The sequence below is a fragment of the Ipomoea nil genome, unplaced genomic scaffold (assembly GCF_001879475.1).
Source record: "Ipomoea nil cultivar Tokyo-kokei standard unplaced genomic scaffold, Asagao_1.1 scaffold1317, whole genome shotgun sequence".
Classification (NCBI taxonomy): Eukaryota; Viridiplantae; Streptophyta; class Magnoliopsida; order Solanales; family Convolvulaceae; genus Ipomoea; species Ipomoea nil.
Window position 1 is genome coordinate 575,123 of NW_017617745.1, and position 22,941 is coordinate 598,063.

Below are 22,941 nucleotides of genomic sequence, written 5' to 3' on the forward strand. Positions count from 1 at the left end.
AATCTTTCTGTCGCAAATCACAATTTTTCTTGTAGTGAGCGGATTTAAGCAAATTTAAAATCTGCTACGAACAGTAGTAAGCTGATGTTGTTCGCAACAGATTTTTGCTATTCTCAGCATGTTCGCTGCTGTGAACAGCAAGCTTGTTGTGGACACGCAGCAAGCAAATTTGCTGCGAACAGCAGCAAGAAATTCTTGTTGTTCGCAACAAACACAAAATTGCATAAATAATAATAATAAATTACAACATATAGTATTATGAAAATTTTGAAACATACCGGAAATTGATGAGAAATTTGTCTGGTTTAGATAGAGGAAAAAAACTCTATAGGGAAAATTGAAAAGTTTGGGGTTGGAGGGTCGGATTTCATCGATTTATATTAATGAAGAAAAAGTCTACAGAAATCCTATTCTAATAGAGTCTATGAAAGTTGATAAATATTTGAATACCAGTAGACTTTTAAAGACTATAAAAGTCTTAAACGAATACCAGTATACTTTTAAAAACTTTTGAAAAGTCTGAATCGAATACCAGTAGACTTTTAAATACTCTTTAAAAGTCTAACTTGAATACCACCAAACATTGAAATTCGTTAAAAGTCATTAAAACTCTTTTAAAAGTCTGGATTGAATACACCCCCCTTAATTATGCCTTTAGGATTGCATAAGTTAGGAATTATAATAATTCATTGTTAAGTTAAACTTTATGTGTGGAATTATATACGGCAGTGCATTATGTTTAACCACCTTTAGACCATCTAGAATGTTCACTTGAGATTAAAAGTCTTTCTATACGTGAACTATTAAAGATTTGGAAAGATTACTCGTCAATTATGCCTTTAGTGCGAGAAAACATGAACCGGAGAAAAGTTTCTCGGGAAGTGGCCAATGTGCTACTAGATCCTTTGAAACATTACTCTGTGTAAGAATTGTTTATCACATTGCTGCATAATTATTTTTAGGCTTTAAAGTTGATGCCTAAAATATCAAGATAATCGTCTAGTGATAATATAATTTTGATTAATTAAGGAGTAGGCACAAAATCTTTAATTAATTGAAATTTTCTGAGGTCACATACCATCATAGACATATTTTTTTGGTTTCCCAAAGGTATCCCTCCAGCCGATAGCCAGAAGACTAATCCCCCGTCCTTACTGTCAACACACTAAGTTGTAGGGGACTGGCCAAATGGTTTGCTCCATTCACATGGGTGGGAATCGAACCCCCTGTTGGATACTTTGTTGGTAAAAATCTAAATAATAATCCTACAAAAAGATTATTATTTTATGGAAAAGTTGGGAAGGAAAGGGTGAAGAGAAATGGCTCGGGTTTGGTGTAGGTTGTTAGCACGAGTCGAGCGAATCACTCTTTCCTTAAAACCTTATTTGCTACCTCCTATAAGTGCTAGGAGCGTTGTAGCCTAGGTTTCCCAGGATAAAACGTACTACGATTCAACGTTTGAGCACCCAAACTTTGAACCCGTTGAACAAGAGCAAGGCTTAGAACACAGTAGGCTAAAGAAATGAGTAGAAGCAGTGATTTTGGAGCTAAAACTATGGTTTCTTGTTATGAAAATTCTGCTGCTCTTACCCCTTCTTATATTGGGTTGAAGGAGTCGAATAGCTTCATTATGGCCATTAAAACTAACATAAAGCCAAGTGTCGTAACACCTGAAACAGCAGCCCACTAACTGAGATTAAATTCAAAATTTAAAATTGAAATTAATTCAAAATTAATTCCGTAACGGATGAATTTAATCTCACAATAGTCCAGAATGATTCTAGTTAGTCGAGCCAACAAAAAGGCTCGTGGTGTTGGAAAAGTATACCGAAGTTTGACCAACAAATGGCTTGTGGTGTTGGAAAAGTATACCGAATTTGACGGAGAATCAATATAAGAATGCGACTTTCGTTTCCAGTCTTCTTTTTTTGTTTTTTGTTTTTTTTTTTTTTTTGATTTTTTTGAATATTTGTTGATTAAAGGAAAAAGGGGGGGTTCCCTCTTTTTCTAACTGAAAAAAATAAAAAAAAGATTTGATTGAAGCATTTTTTGCTTCAATCCGCGGAACGATAGACTCTGGTGGAGTTTTGGATTCATATGAAGGATATGGGGATATAATAAAGAAGACACTAAAAGAAAATGAAAAAGAAAGAGAAGAAATTCAGACTTATAATGAATATATGTAGTATACATAGAAATTAGAAGAATTTTTCTTAATCTCACGAACAAGATCTAAGAATCACATTACTTACTGGAATAAGAATGGGAATAGGTCTGAATATCCGTGGTATTGATATTGAGAGGGGGTATCGCTTGGTCCTTGAACAATTTTTTCAAAAGATTCGTCTATCTGATTGAATTGGCATCTTGTCTTTGAACAGTTTTTTCAAAAGATTCATCTATTTGATTGAATTGGCATCTTCTTCTTGAACAGATTTTTCAAAAGATTCATCTATCTAATTGAATTGGCATTAGATGACAATGACATTCGTGCCGGCGTACACGAGTTTAGGCCTGAATTAAGCCCTTTCAGTCTCATTTTGAGATTTGATTTACACCCTTCCCCTCCCCCCCTCCTCTTCACTTTTCAAACTCAAATGCTACTTTGAGAATCAATATCTCATTCACTCATTATCGGTTTTGAGCGTACAATATATCATTCTCTTCATCTCACTACAAAGAACCTAAATCCACTTTTACCGGATCCAAATCAGAAGTGGACCCCATTAGTAATTGTACCACAAAATAGCCACTTAATATGTCATTTTAAGCTATTTTTTCCAACAATCCCCCACATGAATGAAAAATTGATTTTCAGGGTATTTTGAAATCGAAAACAAATGTGTTCATCGGTCGATCCCTGCATAGGATAGGTAGGGATTACCGCACCCTTTGAACCTTCCCTTATGAAGATATGTTTACTCTACTGGCTGTACGGTAGAACTCGATGTCTTTGAACCGACTGCCGTTTCTGTAGATGATGACATATCTCACACAGGAACCTCCCAACCATGCTCTGTTCTCATGACTGTGCCCGTTTTGGTCGTGGGTCACCGTTCCTGGTTCTGCAAGAGTTTGTGAAGAAATGAGCCATATTCAATTCTCATTTGAAGCGATCCTCACTTCTCTCTCACATAGGTGATTCTTCACCGAGTATCCCACATACTCACACATGTCAACCGACATTCGAATCATTAAAGCATCGACGTGCTAACCTCGTACAGGAATCACTATTCTAACGAGGAGTGGTAGGGAGTCTGAGACCCCCACAGTGACACACTCCGTTCCAGAATTTAGTTGTCCCATTGAACCTAGGTTCCAGCTTGGTTGGGTATCCACTATAGAAATTTTTAATCCAAGGGCTTTAGACACATTCCTCGTGTAACACCCCTAATTTTTAAAATATTTAAAGCTTATGGAATAAAGGCAAGTCTAACATTGATTGCCAAACAGAGCATAAACTAAACATGATAGTCGGGGTGCTATGCCACACCTGAGTTGGAGAACCCAGATACACAGGCTAAACTAATTAACAAAGCGTAATTAATATCCAAATACAAATCAAGGCACGCAGGCCATCTCATCAAACTAGAACTATCTAAACTAAGTCCACGAATCCAACTAGCGCGCTCCTAAGCTACTCAACAGATCCTGAAAAACATTCGGTGTAACAACCGTCATCGAATAATGCTGGTAACACACTCCAACGCGTTAAGTAAAATATAGGTAGATATAGGAAAATCATTTTGAAACTGGAATACATATATAACTTACGAGACTCTAATTTAAATCCAAGATCAAGACACAAGACATAACAATAAGCTCGACACTATAGAAATATCATAAAGACTAGCATGCGTTCTAAGAATACGATATAAGACATAATAGACAAATAAGCTCATAAATAGAAAATAGAGACAATAATGACATTCAAAGACAATCAATTAACAAGTAATCATCAAGGCACACAATCCATTTTCCAACCTTATACCAAGTTCCAACCTTGTGGCTCCCCTCCGTCCTTATATCAGTTCCAACCTATACCTCCAGGCCACCCTTATATCGCCTCCCTTATTCCTCCGAACAACTACATGCCCCCACCGACGAACCACCTATCAACCACCAACATATCAAGATAGCGCCGCAGTGCCATTTGCATGATCTGCACCTCTAGTACCAATATCAAGGGGTCAGCGCATATAGCCCAGACATGGCACCGCAGCACTTATAACCTAACCCATGCTCAACGACAAGCTAGTCGATGGTGGGTTTCTGCCTTTAACACAGTAACCGCTAGGCCTATACCTTTAGTACAATGACTGGACACTTGTTGTGCCAACTGCCAACAATTCATTTCCACCAATCACAATCTCAACATCATTATCATCTGTCACACCGGCCATTGCGTAATGACCACGATAGTCATCATCATTCAATCAACACATAATCAATCAAGACATAACAACAATGACACGTACTACGCATAAAATCCTAGAACGGTATTCAAAACTGTAATTTTGCATATCCTCAGTATAAGACTATCGATAGTTTTTAGCAACTGGAATACTGGACTGATAGACTCAGAGACTTAATTTATCGGTCATCCAGTTAGAAAGCAGATTAGTTTAAAGCGGAAGACTAAAGCGGAAAATAAATCAACACATATGATGTTTACCCAGTTCGATACAGTGTGTATCTACATATGGGGGACGATCACCGAGGCATCCAATCCACTAAATCATAATCCAATGTACAAAGGTAGAGAAATAGCAATCTCACCCAAGTGCCCCACACAAGGTTAGTACCCAGTCTACAAAGGTTTAGTGGATTGTTGAAGTCAGAGAGCCACGCATGCAGAAGTCCAATGAACTCCCTTCAATTGTAGAGCTAACTCTGATGCAGTCTATTTTAATGACGCAGTCCCACGTTGTTCCTACAACTGAGTGATCTTCGCGTCCTTTCGTTTAAGCAACGTTGATTCTTCTCAAGTTCTTCATCATAATCACCAAGAACTTATTGTCTTGAGAAGAGGCATGACAATCAGAGATGTGTGTTTCTGTTTAGCATCGAGTATTTTTTGCTTCAATCAACGCAACCCTAAATCTTGATCGACTGAGGATATATATATATATATATATATATATATATATATATATATATATATATATATATATATATATATATATATGTGTGTGTGTGTGTGTGTGTGTGTGTGTGTGTGTGTGTGTGTATATATATATATATATATGTGTGTGTGTGTGTGTAGATGGTAGGACTTTTTGTGAAGAATGAAATCTTTAAGATTCGGTCCATACCTTCCATGCTGATCTGCTGATATTCTTTCCAAAACTGTCATCACAAACCGCGTTCAGCATTTTGGAAACATCTTCCTTTATCAGATCCTCAGTGGCAGTGCGTTTGTTGATTATACTGATCGCTCAGTCTTCTATAAGAACAAACAGACACCAAGCTAAACCCTATCTTAATTTGCCATAATAATATTGCCAATTATATGTTGGGGTTTTGAAAAAAATAAAACACTAACAAACTCCCCCTTTGACTATTATTTGGCTAAACAACTCGACTAAGGATCGAACAATTTAGCTAAAGATAGAGACGAATAAATAACTGGCACATAAAGGAAATAATGTATGAAATACAACCAATAAAGACATCAGCACACAAGCCGTGCTGGGTAAAAACAAGGAACAGATCAATTCTTCACAAAACATAAAGTCACCACAAAAACACGCCCAGACAGAACCAGAAGATACCATAGAACACCATCACAATCACAAAAACTCCCCCTGAGTTTAGGCACTCCCCCTTTTTGCCAAAGATAGACAAAGGACACGTTAAGTATTGGAGGGACCTTCACTGTCAGACTTCACAGTATCACCAGCAGCAGACTCAATCAAGCTCAATCGAAGTAGAACAGTTGCAAGTTCAGTGCGGGCCGCATTGATCTGCCTTGAGATAATATCACTCACAATCTCCAGCTCAGACACATGAGCCTTCAGACGCAGGGACAACTGTACATCTCGAGCATATGGAGTATCTTCAACAGTAGCATCAGCCTCAGAGGTATGCGGAGGATCAACAGGTGTAACATCCCTAACGTGTTTGCCAGTCAACAGGCGTGGATCGACAGTATATAGGAGAGAAGGAGTAACAACCTCACTTTGCATCGGAACCAACCCCTGAGAAGTTAATACACCAAAAATGAGATTTGGATACGGAAGTCGTACCTTCTGTTCCCTGGGATGTATCAGTGTAAGAATATGATAGAAGATCCATTTCCCCAAGTCAACAGTCATCTTGGTACCAACTCTAAACAGAAGAGCTGCGATCCCACTGCTCCTGTGATACATTTTTTATATAGACTACACCATCTAGTTATACATGGAGATGAAGTGGTAGACAAAACTCTAAAATTCCTTACAATCCTTCAAGCAATGCTATAGAGATGATACTTATGGCGGGGGGTACTCGATCCAATATGCTTCGGCTATAAGGTTATAAGGTTATATTATTACATGTATTATGATTGTGTTGTTAGATATACAATAGTCTAACTATATGAACCATAGTATACGAGAAACCTGACCTCGTATGATAGCGGAAGCGTAGCCGTGTTGATCTCCAGCCATAGTTGATGTTCATGTTACATTGCCTCTTAACGGTAGACCGTTAGCCATGTTTTGCCTCAGACCTGACTCAGAACCCTAGATGGTGTATTGGTATCTACTGAGCAGTCTGAGTACCGTAACTGAATGTGCTAACTAATCCATAAACCTGTATCCCATCAATCCAGGTTTATATTAGGCACAGAGTTTGGTTGACTAACAACTACTAGTTATTAAGTCCAACCAGACCACTTAATAAGCCTAGTCAACTTGCACCACTTAATTAAGGCCCTAATATATAATATACAATATATATTATAAGGGAAAATCTTACATTCTCCCACTTGGTGCAAGTACTAGCACAACCTTCATCAAAGAACAAAACACACGAATCATAGTGACATGTCCTCTATTTAATCAGAGTAGTGTCCATTATGGTCACATGCATTTCAATTCTCCAACTTAGGTCCTTAATGAACAAACCCTCTGTTTATTCTCGGTACCTTAAGGGATGTTTCTCAAAATACATTATGTGCACAACTGAAGGAGAAAACGCATCCAAATTGTACAAAAGAGTACACTGTATGATCTCTAAAACTTTATAAGCATGCCTTAAGTAGAGATCTCTTAATGTTAGCATAATGCTAACTATATTCCATGACTTCTTTATAAGTTAACTTTAAGTACTATCTCTAACAGCTAAGAGCTTGGAGTTGACACGTCTGTCACTCCCACTCATCAAAAATAGCCAAAAGATAGCCAAGTCACAGAAGCATTCCAATAACTTAGACAATAAACCAAAGGTCTAAGTCCATAAATTTGGAATCTTAATCATACACCATAACTTCTCAAATAACTTCAATGTTCACTTTAAATGAACTGAACATAATGAGTCTTACTTATATGTCCCACAAAATTGTTTTGAGCCTTACAAATCAAAATGGACCAGGATCAATTTTGAAGAAACTAAAGACTCTATTCATCACTGAAGAATTTATTAAATGACAGTGTACCACAAGTTAAATGCTTTTGTTCTAATAAATTCCTCAATATTGTTACAACATTTTAATAAATATGTTGCACAACAAAATGTTCAATAATTTGAACTTATGAATTTATATAAACAAATACAAAATTAATACTTGTGGAATCTTATGGACTTATTGTTTGACATACAATCAAATTTAGGATGTATGAAGCCATTTAAATCCATAAACTTTAGTGGAGTAACTTAATGATCTTTTTCTAAATGATCACTCCCACTGATTAAAACATTCTTCAGCAAAATTAATAAAATGAACTTAATAATATACATACTCATAATTGATTTATTGACCAACTAACAAATGAAGACATAATTCCCCACCATTAGTTGGACATACTAAATAATCAATTTTTGGTTCCAATTAAAGTCCAACTAAATAATGAAGATATAATTCCCCACCATAGTTGGACATACTAAAATAAAAATACACCTTCCAAAACCAAGTTAGAATTTGGCTCAAAAGATACATTTTATTATTAATGAAATCCAAAAGATGTATGTCAAATCACGTAACTTACTACAGTTTGTCCGAAGAACCGAGCAAGATTCGTGGATTAATTAATAGAAGTGACTAAATTTTGGAAAGTGACTGAATACATGTTTTGCCAATGCAAACCATGAAACTTAGAATTATAATTGAACTGAATTTATAACTCTAAGAAATTGTGATAAAATTATTATCTAATAGGTTGAAGGATTTATTGACATAAGACTTGCCTGTGGGCTAAAGTTTTAATTCTATTAAATCCAATTAAACCCTTATGATAATATTTTTCACAATTACTAAAGAGCCAGAAGAATCTAGTGACATAAAACTTGCCTGTGGGCTAAAGTTTTACTCAATTAGATCCAACTGAAAAATGTTATTTATGATGAAACCATTATCAAATGAGTTGAAGAATCAAATGACATAAAACTTACCTGTAGGCTAAAGTTTTATTCAATAAGATTCATTACAACCATTATGATAAAACTTAAGAAATCATGCTCCTTTTCTTAATCCCTGTGGGCAAATTAAGAAATATGATCTAAAGTTTACATCAAAAAATTAAACTTCATGATAGAATTGAAAATTATTTACAAACAACCATAAAGTAAATAAATTGATTTTTTCTATCATCACTGATAAAACTACTAAACTACATTCCGATACATAATTGCCTGTGGGCTAAATTATGACCGTAGTCCAGTATTTCATCCTGATTAATCATACAAACATAACGAAATTGCCTGTGGGCTAAATTCTATCATATTACATACAATTAATCACAAACGATATGTCCAAAACTTTATGTGATCAAAATAAACCGCTTAATATATAATTTTAACAGATTAAGGATGCTGTGGCTACTCCCAAACCAAATTAAAATTATAAGATCACTAGACAATTATCAATTCCTTGCCTAAACTTTATGTGATTAAAACTTAATAATCCTAGGTAGCTGAATATGCCGTAGCTATTCATTAATTAACCAAGATTGAAAACTCAAGATATTTCAGTAAATTAAAGATGCTTTGGCTATTCTTTAATGAACCGAAATAAAATCACATTGGCAAGGAATACTTCAAATTTTGACAAACAGATTATACCAGATTGTGATGGGAAAATCTAAATATACTCCAAGGAAAGGTGGTTAGAGACTACGTCTCACTGAAAACCAATTCCTTAAATAGAGTATCAATTTAAGGAGACTAGTGGCTCAAGATATTCTTAACTCATGGCCATTAAAACTAGTATGTCTCACCGATTCATATATACTTAATGTATAACTGTTTGGGGTATAAACCAGTAAACTGTATGGTATACACCAGAAAACTGTAGGGTTCACCTATGATTAAAGCTTAAATGGTGAACTAAATTATCGGACTAAACGTGCTTAAATTCAGGCACTACCGCAACTAAAGTTTATGCGTAAGTCCAACTTAAATAGGAACTAATATAATTCCATTTAAGTATGCATTGCTAAAGGCATAATAAAATTGCATAATTTAAAACATAATATTATGCTTAGGACAAATATGCATAAAATTAAACATTAAACTCATATACTCCAAAGAAATTGCATAACTTAAAGCAATTTACAATATGAGATTTTAAAGTATAAACTTAATATTCAAACACCGATGAGTCCAAACCAAAAGAGACCCAACAGTTTGAATAATAATGTACTGAATATATACTTTAATTTTTTTTTAAAACTGTAAGCCCATGGGAAAATGTTTTAATGCATAAAGATCAAATTCATGAGAAATAACTGAATTTACAAATTTAAACAATATCACACCAAAAGGATATGCTATAATTTGTAAAGCAAAATCTCACAAACTCTAATTGCATAATTAAACTTAATATTATTCACTTAATGTGATCGAATGCATAAAACAATCTAAAGAGTATGAACCAACTAAAAAATATGAATTTAAACCAAATATTCATTTATTCATACTTAACCAAATATGGGCAATCAGAACTTAAATCATAATTCCGAGAACTAAATGAATTATGGAATTAATGGCAAAAGTCAATTGCCTAGAAAATAAGTTTTTCCAAAATTACTAAATTGATTCAAAATCACTCTCCATAACTCGGATAATAATATTATTATTATGAATGGCAAAATTACAAATAACCAAAATAGCAATAAATAGCCATAATAATATTATCACATTATGTATGTAGGAGACTAAATATGGAAAAACAATGGTTAAAACCGCTAACATTTATAAACGTTTTCGGATAAAATTTTGAAAACTTAATAAAATTTGAAGTCCGAAAAATATTAATGTCCAGAAAATTATTTTCTGAACTGGAGTATTGTCACATAAATTTATTTGGAAACAGTTTAAGATGCATATCTAAATACCATAACAATATTAATGATATCATTAATTAATTATTAATAACAATAAGTAACATTATAATCACTATTAACATTAATAATAATGACAAATCAAAGTATGGTAATGCACTTTTAATGTTTCCATTTTCTAAAGATAAAATATGTGACTAGTCCAAATTAGCGGTTAACTGTAACTGTAGCACTAATTATCAATAATAACTGTAAAAGATAATTAATGGCTAACCTTAATGGTGCAAACCGCATCTGCCCATTGCGCTAACAACGATGATGATCCACAAGAGAAGAAAAGACTCCAGAATTCTCCCAATCTTCACTATCGGTGTCAATAAACTCGATGCAGCGTCCAATGGTACGTTTAAAAAATTTATTGGTAGGACTTAATTACCAACATTAATAGTCATGTAAAATGAAGTGGTAATCATGCCAATGTACCAAATATAGCAGATTACCATTAAATGCTAATTATTATGAAAAGTAATAAAATGAGATTAGCCCCTAAACTTAATAACAGTAATTAATAATGCTAATTAATAATAATTACAATAAAGGCAAAACTGTAATTAAGGGATGCCAAATACTAACTCAATTTACCACATAATAATTAATCATGACTATTATGATACTTAGGGAGACTGAAGTTAAGGTAATAACCAAATTACCATTATACAGATAATATACCAACTATATTGCTTTTGCCATGAAATTAAAGACTTAATATTATTATTAAGGCCCTGAAAAACTATTGATGGATTAAAAAATTTAATCAACTTAAACAATAGTTATAGTTCTTAATGGTCAAAATAACAATTAAATCCTTAAGGTCTCTAAACAGGCCAAAACAATAATTATAGCACTAATCACTCAAATTAGGCACATAAACCTCAATGACCCAAGTGAATTATAACATGAATAAAAACTGGTCTAAGTACTGAAATAGACCCAAAACTTAATATTATTACCAACGATGAATACCAAAATATGGTAGTTAGTAATAATTAAAACTTAATAAACATGTTATAAGGAGCTATAATTATTATTAAAATATCAATCAAATATCCATACTTTAATGACCGAAGATAGGTCCTGAATAGCTTGTTCAAAAATAGGTTCTATAATCCCAGAGACATATAATACTAAAATGTGCTCAAAATTAAGAGGAAACCAAACAAGCTGCTTTAGTAGGTCATAATGCCTAAAATTGACCTACGGATCCAAAATTGAATGATATTATAAAAATGAATTTATGAGTTAATAATATGCTAAATCCAACCTTAATGCATGCTATTATGAATGTACAACAATAACAATAATTTATGAATATACGTAGCATGCTTGAATTTGCATATTAATATATTATTAACCCATATATCTTAAATAAATTGCAATACTTAAAGCAATTTAACTTGCACCTTAACATTAAATTAAAATTCAAATAGCAAATTAAAACTTAATATTTGCTCCAAAATTGAATGATAATTTAATAATAACTTAAGGAAGAATTAATTTGATCAATTGGCTAGAAGAAGTCTAAATATGATGATGGAAAACTGAAGCAGAACCAAATAAATATAGGCCCAAGATTTAAAAAAAAAAAAAAAAAAAAAAAAAACTGGACCAGGTCTGCCAAAAATGGGCCTGACCTGGCCCATGTTTTTATTTCCATCATCATCTTCTTCCTTGTTTAATTAACCAGAAGACCAGCCACGAGACTTCCCAAGCTGCGAGAGAAAACAACAGCAATTCGGAGTCTGCAACGCCTGAACGAGGGAGCATACAACGATGGCCGAAGCTAGCATCGCCTGAAGGGAGGGGGACAGTAGCGGCGAGCCGGTAACCCAGCCAACCTCCACCGTCTCTCCTTGTTTCTTAATGTTGAAATTGAACAGTAGCTCAAAAACAACTAAAATTAATCCTAGCCATCCTAAATAATCAATTACAAATAATCCATCCAAATTCCAAAATATACATAATCAATTTGCTCAATTATATCAAACGATATATTTTTTTTATATGTATATTTTGAATAATTAAAGAATTGTAATTGGAAGCTAGATGAACATATACCAAAACTTAATGTATATGAAAAACTTAATGTTGATTTTAGGCAATACAATCAACTAGGCAACAACTACATATTTGCTAGCTATTTTGTTTTTCTTTGTGTAAAGCTTTGATGTATAGATGAACTTACGCAGTAGTTGAACTTTTTGTAAATTTGTTGCCTCTAGTCTGCAGTAATAGAGTTATAGTAGAGATGCTTCTGTTTGTAGTCTTCAGTCTGCTCTGGTTAAAATTAAAGATTGAAGCCTTATAGTTAAATTATCTCATGCTGTCTTCTGAAAGTTTTTTTGCATCATGACTGATTAATGCTATAAATACATTTATTTAATTAAGTTATGGAGAAATTCTTTAAAAGAAAATTTACTTTTGAAAATTTCATAGTTTAATATAAATATTATATTGTAATTTATAATGTATTTTGTATTTGAACCATATTATAATTGTTTGATATGTTATTGTTGACTTTTTTGAATCATTTGAACTTTACCCTACTCACAAATTTTTCTGGATCCGCCCTGATTGGTTCGGGTCGTTATATCGTGCATCGCGGTGCATAATCGATTATGCACCGCGTGTCAGACACTACAATGTGTTTAAACGACACTGGCTCACGTATTATTTTTATATGATCAAATGAAACTAAAGTTATATCAAAATGATACTGTATTTGTGGTGAAATGAAACTACAGTATATATAAAATGAAACTGAATAACATTTCACATATTTGAGTGTATATTGTACAATTGAGTGTATATTGTACAATGAAGCTGTAATTATATTCAAATGACATCTATTAACTTAAAATAATGAGAGTGAATGACCACTCATACTAACCAAACTGATTAAATTGACCTCAATATTTGACCCCAACTGTGCATGGTTTGAACCATGCATACCACAATGATTAGATGAGTAAATCCAAAGGAAAAAATATTGTAATTATATTTTAATTTATACCAAACTATGTAAGAGTTTCAACATTTTCAAAAAAAAAAAAAAAAAAAAAAAAATGTAAGAGTTTCAACATCCAAGATTTAAAGCGAGACAAATGTTTCTCTCGCTTGGCCTGGCCGATTTTTCGCCAGCCACCTTCCCAACTTTTGACAAGTACAATCCATTGTATTCATCTCATTAGTAAACATGATACACGAGGACTCTAATATTTCTCCAACAATGACAAGAACAACTTTTACAGTACCGACAGAAAATCTTTGGTTGGTGTGAGTGTGTATGTGTGTATATTTTTTTTTTGAAGACCAATCTGCCGATTGTATTAATTGATCAAAGCTATAATAGAGTTAGGCGGGATAGAATCCCAATACATAGAATTATCCTGAGAAAAGGCTAACGAAGCTAAAGTATGAGCATGTAAATTAATCTGTCTAGGAACATAGCTTAACGAAATAGAACTAAACAAAGACATAATAGTTCTGCATTGGTCAATCACAACCCCAATATAAGAGTAAATGGGTGTGGTTTGCTGCTGCATGGTACTCCGCAAAACCATACAATCCGTGAGTAAACTTGCTGATGTGATATTCCTTTCTGCAAGCCAAGAAAGCGCCTCCTTATAGGCCAGTGCCTCGGCCATGAGTGGTGAAAAACAAAACAACAATTTGCCGTTTTTTGCCGCTACGAAGGACCCCTCGGGTGATATTAATCTGTCTAGCTAGGACCATAGGGAAGGGATCAGGTGCAAGAATAGCTTCTCGTATGGTTGTGCGGTTGGACGCACACAGGGACGGAGCCAGGATTTGTTGGCGCGGGGGGTCAATTTCAATTAAACTAACTAAAAAGAAAAAAAAAAGAATAATTAGACAGAGATTAAAGTAGTAAAAATTTGAAGATTGGTAGCAAAATAATATTTTATTATTATTATAATAAGTATCATTGGAATGTATTTCATTTATAAAAATTAAAAAGCTAACTAGATAGCATCTACTGTGTTAGGAATAAAGTGTAATGGTTTTGATATGCCAAATTTGTATTTGTAGATCCCCCAATTTTATTTTATAGGTCTAGTAGAGTCTTAGACCATGATCGGGAAATTATTTAAATATGAAAAGAGAAAAACAGAGGAAGATGCATGAAAATAGAAGAAGAAGATATAAAGCCTAAAATCAAGAATTTGTCTGGAGAAAATGACAAATTGAAGAAGAAGATGAATGATATGAAATCACGTCAATGCTACTCAAAGAAGATATCCCAGAAGAATTTTCGTGAAGAAAATTAATGTTGGAAGAATGCATGAAATTGACTTGGAGATCAAATATCTATGGAAAGAAAGGAGTACATCAAATATGATTGGAATTTAATCAAAAGCTGTACGGATGAAGTGGATGATGCTTGATATATTATGCAAAATGGCTCAAGTTCGAAACTCACCATTAACAATTTTACAAGGTAAAATTTGAGAAGTCAAATTAAATTAATCTGATGGAGTTGGGTGCTAGTTTAAGCTTTGGGCGCCAATTACAAGTGGAAATTTGCGAGCTATGAAATCAATTGAAATTGGGAGCAAGTAATTCAAGATGAGGAAATTGGGAGCAAGTTTCACATGGGAATTATCAATTCAAGATGGGAGCCAATTGAGGAAATTCAATACGAGGAAAAGTCTGGGAGCCAATTTTGAAGTCAAAGTTGGGAAGCAATTGAAAGCACCAGGAGCAATTTGGGAGCATGGGAGCCAATTACAATGGAGACATTCAAATTGGGTGCCAATTACAAGCCAATTGAAATTGGGTGTCAATTACAAAGGAGAAATTCAAATTGGGTGGAAGTTCAAAGCCAGTTTGAAGTCTGAGAACACCCAAACGTGAGAATGAAGAAGATGAAGATGAACTTACAGTGAAAATATTCTCACAAGGAAAAATACTAGTTTAACTAGTATGGGATTAAATTGATGAATATTTTTAAATCCCAAAGATACAAGGACCACTTTAGAGCTAATCAGAGAAGCCGTTCTACACCCAGATATTCCCACTCAACGTTAAACCAGAGGAATATCAGATGAAGTTTGGGAGCTCATTTACATGGAGATGAAGCTCTAACAACGGCTAGCTTATCCTTTCTGACATCTTTGCAGAAGATAAGATAAGATCTCTGACAAAAAAGATACAAGATTTCAAAAATGAGAGCGTCTCTTTCCAACGGACAGATTCTCATTACCAGCTATAAAATGATGAAGATATGAAGACTTGAAGTGCAGAAGAGCATAACACGAACTTGAAAAGAGATAGAGCAGTTGAAAAAATTCGAACCCATCAAAGAGGAACGAATAGAGCAATTAAGCTTGAAAAGAGCATAGAGCAAAAATCTCATTTGGTACAGAGCATACCAAAAATCTTCAAGTGAGAAGTGAGAAAAGAAAAAGAACTCAGAGAGCTTCAAAAGAGAAATATTCTGAGAGTTCTTAAACAGAGCAAAGCAGAGCAAAAATATCAAGTGCTTTACTTGATATATTCAAAGAGAGAAAATACTCAGAGCTGTCAAGAGAAATCATTCCAGAGTGTTTATCTTCATCAAAGAGACCTGCACATCATTGAAGATCATCTACAGAGTCTCAGAAGTTGGAAGCAAGACAACACTTGTTTTGGAGCAAAACAAGAGAAGGGAGGAAAGTAGCACGGAGCTGTGAAATCCTGGATTGTCACATGGAGCTGTGAGATCCGAAGCAGCAGTGTCGGAGGCACTGGGCGTGATTGGTGTGGGCTTGGTGATCAAAGCACCAGATCACGGGATACGTTTCTACCGGAGTGTGGAAGACGGGGGGAGAGTAACGCGGAGTCGTGAAATCCTGGGATAGTAGCGCGGCGACGTGAAACCCGAAGCAGCAGTGTGGTGTCACTGTGCGTGATTAGTGCGGGCTTTGTGATCAAAGCACTAGATCACGGAAATTCATTGTATCTTGGAACCAAGGAGTGGTAGATATAGTGAATTGCTCTTGGAGATAAGAGCAAGTTGAGTAGGAGGATTACACCACCTCGCGAACCACTATAATTGTCTTGTGTTCTTTACTGCTTTCTTTACTTACCGCTCTTTACATATTCGCTCTACACGAGATACACTGCTCACACAATCTCACACACACTTTATGTTTATTTATTTCCGCTGTGCACCATACTCTAACAATCTAGTTAAGAGTTTTGGTTTATCTCTGGCTTAGCAATTGTTGTGCTGTGCGAAAAAGTTTGAAAGTCTATTCACCCCCCCCCCCCACCCTCTCTAGACTTTCACTTTACCTCTTTTGGGACTAACATATTGTCCAATGTCCACAGAACATAAACTCAATTTGCAAATCTTTACAAATTGGCAAGTCAATTAAAGTATGTACACTTAAACCTTCAAATATGGCAAGTAATCTTTACAAATCATAAGAATGAATAGAACATAGTATATGCCAAATTAGCATTGTTAAAATAATATGAAATTCAAATGGCTAATTGGAGCCTGAGAGTCTGAAACTGATTAAACTCATTTTTGAAGTACTTTAGAAATCAAAGGATAGAGGAAAAAATAACTCCAGAGCTAAGAAAGCAATAGCTCAAAACACAAGTCTATAAAATTTAATTAAAAAATTTACTCAAAACACCATCGACCACATGAGTTCTCGCACTAACAGAAAACTAACTCGGAGTTTGGAAGCTTGCTTGGGGCAAATTATGCCGTGAGCATGTGCCCACCTTGCAAGGTAGGCACAGTTCCATATCCATAATTTCTATACTGTAGATTCATAAAATTTATACTTTAAATTCCAATTGTTGAACTCTGTTTTCACAATCACAGAACTATATGTTCATAATTTGATAACTATACAGCTTAGAAATTATGAATTTATAGTACAGAAATTATAAATATACAGTACAGATATTATGAATCTGTAATATAGAAATTATGAATCTACTGTATAGAAATTATGAATCTATTGTATTTAAATTATGAATTTACGGTTTAGAAATTATGAATCTAAAGTATAAATTTTATGAATCTACAATATAGAAATTATAAATCTACAGTACAGAAATTATGAATATGGAACTGTGCCCATCTTGTAAGGTGGGCACATGCTCATAGCATAACATTTCTTTGTTTGGAGGGGCAAATACTTTGGTATTTTTGTGAGCTTTTGAAAGCTTAAACTTTTGTTTGGAGGGAAGATGCTTTGGTGAGGGGGGCCAAACAAAAAAGCAATATACTAGTAATAAAAAAAAAAATTGGGGGGGGGGGGGGGGCAAGGCCCCCTGCAATCACTATATACCTCCATTCCTGGATGCACATTAAGCATTAAAATGACGCATTTTAAGTACACAACACACGCACATTAAGCACACAAACAAAACACCTTAAGAACACAAATCACGCACCTTAACAATACTAACCACGCACCTTAAGCACATAACAAATCACCTTAAGAACACAAATCACGCACGTAAGGTTTTAAAAATGATTCACTTTAAGTTTCACATAACTGACGCACCTTAAGATGAAAACAACGCACATTAAGAAGGAAACTCACGCACCTAAGTTTCAGCAACTACTGACATTAAGCACAAAACCCCACGCACCTTAAGGATTAAACACAAAACTCATGCAGTTTAAGCACAAAACCCACGCACCTTAAGCACAAAACTCACGCACTTTAAGCACAAAACACACGCGCCTTAAGCATAAAACTCACGCATCTTAAGTTTCAACAACTACTACCATTAGGTACACAACCCCACGCACCTTAAGCACAAACTCACGCACTTTAAGCACAAACTCACGCACCTTACTCACAAAAATCATGCACCTTACATTTGACTTAAATGTAAAAAATTGTCAAACTGCCTCCGCATTTTTTATTTAATTTTGATAATCTAAACGTTGATTTAGGCAAAATCAATGGTTCTCATTTCACTGCACAACCGCACCTGGATCCCTCAACCGCACAGGAACCCCTTTATATATATATATATATATATATATATATATATATATATATATATGTATATATATATATATATATATATATATATATACATATATATATATATACATATATATATATACATATATATATACATATATATATATACATATATATATATATATACATATATATATATATATATATATATATATATATATATACATATATATATATATATATATATATATATATATATATATATATATATATATATATATATATATATATATATATATATATATATATATATAGGGCAAAACATTATAGTGTGAAAAATAATGAAACACTTAAAAAATATAGTCATAAATATTGTTGGATATAAATGAAAAATAAAACATATTATTAAAACTTAATTTGATAAAATAATTCAAATAAAAAAACACATTATAAATTACACATCTCATTATTAATATAAAAAATTTATTTATATATATACATAAGCTATAAAGAAACTCAGTTGAAAGCCAAAAGAAGAAAGTAAAGAAGAGACAAGGGACTCGAACTAAATAATTCATAATAAAATATGAAACATAATTAATTTGATAAAATAATTCAAATAAAAAAACACATTATAAATTACACATCTCATTATTAATATAAAAAATTTATTTATATATATACATAAGCTATAAAGAAACTCAGTTGAAAGCCAAAAGAAGAAAGTAAAGAAGAGACAAGGGACTCGAACTAGTTACTATTTCTAACCACACACACGGCTTAACCAACTCAACAAACTCACCTATTGTTTATTTCTATTAGTTTTCTTAAATTTATATGTAAAACATGTACTATATATACATACCAGGGCTATATATGAGGTGGGGGTGGGGTGAGTGGGGGCAGCTGCCCCCACACTAGATCCGCCACTGTTTATATATATATATATATATATATATTGAATCCAGTGAAATCCCCCTAGGCAGGTGAGATCGTGAGATTTCATCATGTTCGTTTATTTTTTTTTTCAACGGCTCTGATCTGATGCGAATTGAACACACGTGCTCTGTGTAAGAATGGAAGAATGTATGTGTATTCAATATCTCAAACACTGTACAACCAAGATATAAATAGGAGAAATACTAACAACAGTTCTAGACTACTTCTCTAGGAGATAAAATATAACCACACAAACTCAATCAATTGACTAAATATATGTGGACAAATATTAATGTTTAATACGCCTCCGCAAGATGGAGGAACCATCGGTGACACTAATCTTGGACCTGAACTTCTGAAATAGAGCACGTACCAATGGCTTAGTCAAGACATTTGCCACTTGATCACAGGCAGAGACATGTCGGACAAACAACGAACCTTCAGCCACCATATCACGAACGAAGAAATAATCTAAGGCAAGATGCTTCATCCTGGAGTTGAAAAATGGATTCTTACAGACATATGTTGAACCCGAGTTATCACACAACACAGACGGTGGTTGGCACAAACGAATGACAACCTCTTGGAGCAAGTTCTGAATCCAGACAAGCTCAGCTGCAGCATGCGCTAACGCCCGATACTCAGCTTCTGTTGAAGACTGAGATACCGTTTTCTGACGTGCAGACTTCCAGGAAATAATGTTAGGTCCAAGGTAAATTACATAGGCAGTGGTAGACCATCCTTTATCACGTAAGCTTCCCCAATCCGAGTCAGAAAAAGAAATTAACCGCAGAGGGGCATCAAACGTCAACAATAAGCCAAGATGAACCGTACCTTTTAAGTATCTAAGGACACGTGTTGCTGATCGCCAGTGTTCTGCATTTGGCGCATGCATAAATTGAGCTAACTTGTTAACAACATACGCCACATCTGGTCGGGTAATGAGGAGGTACTGCAAAAGTCCAATCAGTCGACGATAGCTTGTAGCTTCTATAACGTGAGTAGAATTATCAGCTTGCAAAGTCGAGTCGGAAGCCATTGGTGTGGACACAGGCTTTGCACCATCCATCTTGAATTGAATGAGAATATCTTCAAGATAATGTCCCTGAGGTAAAAACATACCAAATGCAGTAGTTATGACCTCAACTCCTAAAAAATGATGAAGGAGACCCAGGTCCTTGATTGAAAACCGGTTGGCTAATTTTGTTACAAAGGCATCCAGAAACGTATCACTACTGCCAGTGAGGATGATGTCGTCGTCATACACCAGGAAGTACGCGACAACACCGTTAGAGGCATAAACAACGACGTATCCACTTTCGAGTGTGTAAAACCTGTATAAATCAAGAAATGTGACAACTCCGACTACCATGCACGGGGTTCTTGTTTAAGGCAATATAACGCCTTACGTAGCTTACAGATATAGTATAGATACTGGTTATCTAGGTACCCTGGCGGTTGATTCATATAAACATCTTCGTACATACTGTCATGTAAAAATGCATTTTTCACGTCTAGCTGCCAAATGGTCCACCTGTGACTCAAAGCATCTGTCAGAATAATCCGAATGATTACCGATTTCATGACTGGGCTAAAGGTTTCAAAGTAATCCCGCCCGGACTCTTGTAAGAAGCCCTTCACCACCAACCGTGCCTTGTAGCGATCTACAGTACCATTTTGTTTTCGTTTGATACGATACACCCATTTGCAGCCTATTGAACAAGATCCCACATCTGATTGCGACGCAATGCCGCAAACTCATCATCCATGGCAGCACGCCACAGAGGATCCTTCAAAGCCTGCGTGATGTTAGACAGTTCAAGAGAAATAGGCAGTGGATGCACAGTGGTGGAGTTCACACATTTATCATTGTAATACTTTGGATTCAACTTGCGAACCCGAGTCGATCGGCGAAGGAGAATAGGGGGTTCTAGAACTGAGATTGGGAGTGGCTGTGGCGAAGACTCGGATGACGATGCAGACATATCAGACTCAAATAGAGAAGACTCGGACGACGATGCAGATATATTAGACTAAGATACAGAACATTCGGACGAAGACTGTGACGCTTCATGAGAGGGGTGGTCTGGCTGCGACGCGGGAAAGGGCGACTGCGATGCAGAACCGGATGATGACGGAGAGGCGGGGGTTGACACATGTGAAGGGTGCGCGGTCGCGGAAGAAGATGGATGCGACGTTGGTGGCGGCAGCGCAAACGCTTGTTCAGATTCCGAAGGCATTAACCGAGAAGGATTGCACTGCGGAGATGGACGAAGCTGACCAATGGCTGACACGTTAAGGGGAGCATGAGGTGGAAAAATCGGCTGAAAAATTGGAGTGACATGAGGCGGTGGTACAGTTTGGGTACAAATTGAATTACGGATTAAATCTACAGATGTAGAGTTCGGCTGAAAAATAATTTGCGCAGGGAAGGTATTTTCTACAAATTTGACATGTCTAGATACATACATTCGTTTAGAAACATAGTCCCAACATTTAAATGTAGATTGAGACGTTGAGTATCCGAAAAAAAATGCAAGGCACAGATTTGGCCTGTAACTTTGTTTTTGTGTAGGGGCGCAACCAAGGAAAGCAAAGACAGCCGAAACTATTTATCCTTTTAATGTTTGGTAATTTGTGAAACAGACACTCAAAACGAGATTTGTTGTTGAGAATTGGCGTGGGAAGCCGATTTATAAGGTACACCGCAGTTTGGACGGCATAGGACCAGAACGAAACTGGGAAAGACGCACTATGTAACAGGGCTAGAGCTGTTTCGACTATGTGCCGATGCCGGTGTTCAGCCGTACCGTTGTGTTCTGGGGTATGTGGAGGTGAAGTAAGGTTTGATATACCAAATGAATTAAACATTGGTATTAGCTTGACAAATTCACTACCGTTGTCCAAAAGAAATTGACACAATGGCGTGACCAAAGAATTTTTCTACCAGACGTTTGAACTGCGGGAATATCAAAAACACATCAGATTTTTTTTAAGTGGATATAACCAGATGTACTTAGTAAAGAAATCTACAAATATGACATAGAAGGAGTAACCGTCAATTGACTTTTCGGAAGTACTCCAAACGTCTGTATATATTAATTGTAGGGGTTTGGAACTAGACAAAGAATTTTCTAAAAAAGGTAACTTGTGACTCTTATTAATGTTACAAGATGAGCAATTAAAACCTGAAACAACCGCAGATTTAATTCCTAACTCATAACATTTTATTAGCTTTTTAAGAGTGCTGTTGGACGGATGTCCAAACCTGTGATGCCAAGCTGTGATTGTGGATTGGGTCGAAACATTTATTTGTGCAAACGAACCATTATGAGAATAGTAAACATCATGAATGTTGTCCCCCTGTAGAAGTGGCGCCCCCTTGACTAGACCCTTCACCAAAAAATAAGTCGGAAAAAATTCGACAGAAACTCGATTAGATTTACACAACTTCGACACATATAGTAGATTTGTATGTAACTTCGGGACACATAAAACGT

At 35.0% G+C, this 22,941-nt stretch overlaps 1 long non-coding RNA gene across 1 annotated transcript; it reads left to right on the top strand.

The window, feature by feature from the left end:
* The first annotated feature begins 1,902 nt into the window (after positions 1-1,902).
* Positions 1,903-22,402, top strand: LOC109185320. Its single transcript, XR_002054962.1, has 3 exons — positions 1,903-2,272; positions 19,808-19,810; positions 22,392-22,402. It is a non-coding gene; the product is annotated as an uncharacterized LOC109185320 (long non-coding RNA).
* Positions 22,403-22,941: the final 539 nt, after the last annotated feature.